At 43.2% G+C, this 4720-nt stretch overlaps 1 pseudogene; it reads left to right on the plus strand.

The window, feature by feature from the left end:
* The first annotated feature begins 489 nt into the window (after positions 1-489).
* Positions 490-2718, plus strand: LOC102846371 (annotated as a pseudogene).
* The last annotated feature ends 2002 nt before the right edge of the window (positions 2719-4720 follow it).

Raw genomic sequence — 4720 nt, forward strand, 5'->3', positions numbered from 1 at the left:
ATGAAAGTTTACAGACTACTACAGTGTCTCCAGAAGAACAAGACTGGTAACCCAATTATAAAAAGGACAAAAGATATGGAAAGACTTTTCACAGATGAGGACATTCGAATGTTCAACAGACACACGAAGAAATGCTCAAAATCAATGACAATAAAAGAGATGTAAACCAAAACCACAATGAGATACCATCTCCCCCTAGTAGCAATGGCAATGTTTAACAGTACAGCAAGAACAAACTGTTGGTGGGATTGTAAAATAGTACAATCACTGTGGAAGGCAGTTTGGCTTTTCCTCAGAAAGTTGAACAAAGAAATTCCAAATGCTAGAAATATACTCTGAGGAAAATAGAACTGAGAGACAGAGATTTTACACCAGTGCTCATAGCAGAATTATTCACAGTAGCAAGAAAATGGAAAGCTCCCAAATGTCCATCAACAAATGAATGGATTAAGAAATTGTGGTACATTCGGGGTGACTGGGAGACGTGTGATGGACTGCGGGGCCTCAGCCATCCTGTTCATCCCTGTCACCCAGGCTGCTGATTCCCTGGCCTCCTGCTCTTGCCGGGAGAGGATTCTACAGATGTTGGTGAGGAGGACAGCTTCCTTGGTCAGACATCAGCTCACACGTCCACCCCATAGACTTCTCCCAGACATCTAGCAGCGGCGACCCTTTTGGGAGTATTGGGCAGTCACCATTAACAACTGCAGCACCATAGCCAGCCCCTCGCTGTGGTCCCTTTTACCACTGGACCCCAGGAAGTGCTGAATGCCTTCTCACCATCCATCTCCAAGGCTTTGTACAGTGCTCAACCCACCCCACAGATGGGAATGAATGCTTATATGCCTTCTCAGCACACCAGTCTCCCTCCTCCAAGTTTTGGGACCCCACCTCCAGGCGGACTACAGCAAGGGAGAAATCCATATCGCCATACCCCTGCCAGCAGTCAGGTTAAATCACACCACCAGAGCGACAGCAGTGCCAAACTCACAGCCATCCCCCACCACCACCACCTTCACGACCCCCTGTTCACATGTACCAGATGCCTCCTGGATCTCTGCCATGGATGCACCCCCTCAGGGCAGCCAGTCCTGCCCTCAAAGTCACAACAGCAAGTCCTGGCCAGGCCTCCAGGCCCCTTAAGACAGGCGCCACCTCCTTTCCTTCTTCAAAACCAATATGAACCTGTTCAACCACACTGGTTTCACTGTAAGAAAGTAAAACACAGACAACTATGGACACCATTCAGTGCATATGACTCTTTGAATCTTGAAGAAATCTATAATTCAGTTCAGCCAGACCCTGAGAATGTTGTTCTGTCAACAGATGCTACGACATTTACCTCTATGACCGAGTGACGAAGCCTGTATACTGGGAGGAGGAGGCTGCCCAAGTGAGACGCTGCACATGGTTCTACAAGGGGGGACACAGACAGCAGATTTGTTCCGTACACCGAGGAGTTCAGTGAGAAACTAGAGGCTGAATATAAAAAGCTGTAACCAAAAATCAGTGGCATTGCAGACTGGAATTTCCCAGTGGAGAAAAAATTGTTATTCACAATCCAAAGGTTATTGTCCAGTTCTAGCATTCCTCAGTGCCTGATGAGTGGGGAACCACACAGGATTGACAGGCAAGGCCTCGGGTCATCAAATGTGGGATTGATGATATAGCCTTGATGAAATTCCTGATGGGGAGATGGACCACTTTGTTTTCATGGTGCATGGCACTGGACCTGTGTGTGACTTGTGTTTCAGAAGCATGACTGAATGTGTGGATGATTTAGAGTAGTTTCTCTCAAATTGCTGCAGACACATTTTAAGAAATCTTTTGATGATCAGGGAGTAAGCAGAGTGGGATTCCTCACGGTTCACTGGCATAGTTCCCTGGGAGGGGCTGCCACAGGTGTTGACAGGAATATTAAGAAAATCATTTTACCAAGTCTTGGTCGGTTCTGTCACTTTACCAATGAAACCTTGCTAGACATTTTGTTTTACAATAGCCCCACCTACTGCCAGTCGATTGTGGAGAAGGGGGGAATGGAGATGAACCATCTGTATGCCCTCTTCATGAGCCAGAACCCAGACTTCAAGAGAGGTGTCTCCATGGCTGGTCTAGGTTCTTTAATACAGGATGTTTGAAATCCTGTCTAATCAGAAAGATCTGAATTAATCAAAGTCTGTGGTGCCCCCAGCTGTAGCTAAAGGAGTTGTGAAGTTGATATATTTTCCAGAAAAGCAGTTAATGGAAGAGCCAAAACTGACTTTGGATGAGTCTTGTGATCTTGATGTTGAAAATGAAGAAGTCCTCACTTTGCGAGGCACCCTGTAAGCACTTAGCCTATATGAATATGTCACTACCAGTGAAAAGGAGAAGATGGACATGGAGTCTCTGCTTATGTGTACAGTCGATGATCTGAAAGAGATGGAGATACCTCTGGGACCCAGGAAGAAGATTGCTAATTTTGTGAAACATAAAGCAGCCAAGCTCGAACAGGGGAAAAAAAGGCACTTCAGAAAAGAAGGCAGCAATGGCTGCTTTATCCAAAGGGCAGGAGAGTTCTCAGAAAGCTAAGCAGGCGGCTTCACGGCCCTCAGAGACCAGCGAATTCAAGCAGAGATTACTGCATGGGGCCTCTCTGTGCATGTAGACTTTGAGTCTTTTGCAGTCAACACTCGACAGGTGTCTGTTGCTTACACATTTTTCATGTATATTAATTAGTGTGAATAAAACTGTAACATCGACGTGCTTTTTTAAAGCAAACATCTAACATCTACTTCTTTTGTCTTCCTTAAGTGTAGCTCGAGTGGAGTGTTGGCTTGGTTTTCATTGTTAGCAATACACGGGTAGAGTCAGCGTGGGACCGGAGCATCTGTTTGCTTATTGGAACAGAGCAGCAGGCTTGAGAGCTGCACCTGAACCAGCTGACATCTGGTCCAGCTGCCCCGCTCTGCAACTGAGGGCATGCTGGCTGGACTGCAGGGGCTCAGGTGGGGCCTGCTCAGCCTTCACTGCACTCTACAGGCCTTCTATGTCCCACGATCTCCGTGACCTTTCCGCTAGTAAAGAGGACACAACACTGAGGATGATTTCTATGTTTTCAATAAAATCTGATTTGAATTTCTTAAAAAAAAGAAAGAAAGAATTGTGGTATATTCACAAGACAGAATACTACGCAGCACTCAGGAGCATGGATTTGGAAAATTACTATAAAACATGGGAGAGGCTGGAGAACATTATGCCAAATTAACTTAACATCATAAGGAGGAATACCACATAAGATAATTATTGTAAAAATAGAAGGGTAACTAATAAGATGTGTGCAAAATTCCAAAGGGGAGGGGGAAGAGGGGCTAAGGGTGAGGATGGAGAGAAATCACAGGGTCACGGATTTTAGTGAGCAGAGGGAGGAGATGGAGGAATTAGGAAAAATCCAGTGGGGACCTAAAAAGATGGGGTAATAGTGAACATAAATTACTGGTGATTAATTTTATAATACACAATATGTGGCATGAAACACAATTATGAATGAAGGTATGTGGGAAACACAATGTATACTAATGAAACAATAAATATTAATTGTATATGAAAATAAATATTTAAAAATGAAAAAAAAAGAGTAAGAACCTGAAAAGGGAAAAAAAAAGTCTATAGTTAGACCAAGAAGCTATTGTCCGGATGGAATAAAGAGACACTATGTTTTAAAATCAGGAAGAGCATGCGTCTGGGCTGTAGACTTTCTCCAAACCTATTCAATATATGCATCCATACACATTTACAAACACAGACACACGTGTGTGTGTGTGTGTGTGTGTGTGTGTGTGTGTGTGTGTGTATGGAACTCTACTACCCAGGAGGGTCAGCTATGAGTTGAGTCGTAACTTCACTAGTTTTGTTTCTCTGAAGAACCCAGCCCAAGATGTTTGAGAGTGGTTTTAGAGAAATAAAATTGAAAAATGGCTTTCCTAAGTTTGTTTTAAAGTCTAACTAGTGTTAAAAGTACAGATAGGTCTGCTGCCAGTATTAAATTTCACTGAGCTAACCAAATCCATGGGAACCAAATTATGACTTTGAGTCTATCCCATCTGAATTTCAGAACAATGTCAGGAACAGATTTGAGGTCTTGAACACTAATGAGTGAAGACCAGATGAGTTGTGGGAGGATATCAAGGGTATCATCAAGGAAGAGTGCAAACAGTCATTGCAAAGACAGAAGATGAAGAGAAGAGCAAAATAGATATCAGAAGAGACTCTGAAAATTGCACTGGAGCGCAGAGAAGCCAAAGCAGAAGGAAGAATTCAAGACACTAAGAGTTCAATAGAAGATTTCAAAAGGCAGCATGGAATAACAAAGTAAAATATTACAATTAAATGTGCAAGGAGCTGAAGTCTGAAAATCAAAAGGGCCGAACGTGCTCAGCATTTCTTAAGCTCAAGGAACTGAAGAACAAATTGAAACCTCAAATTGCTATAATCAAGGATGCTTTAGGCAGAATATTAAATGATCCAGGAAGTATTAAAAGAATATGGAAAGAATATACTGAATCACTGTATCAAAAGGATTTGGCAGACACAGAAGAATTTCATGAAACAACATATGAGCAAGAGCTTATGGTGATGAAGGAAGAAGTTCAGGCTGCTTTGAAGGAAATAGCAAAAAATAAGGCCCCAGGAATGGATGGCATACCAATTGACATGTATCAGCAAATAGATGCTGCCCTGG

Source organism: Elephantulus edwardii, unplaced genomic scaffold (assembly GCF_000299155.1).
Source record: "Elephantulus edwardii isolate Elephantulus edwardi_28Jun2011 unplaced genomic scaffold, EleEdw1.0 scaffold00313, whole genome shotgun sequence".
Classification (NCBI taxonomy): Eukaryota; Metazoa; Chordata; class Mammalia; order Macroscelidea; family Macroscelididae; genus Elephantulus; species Elephantulus edwardii.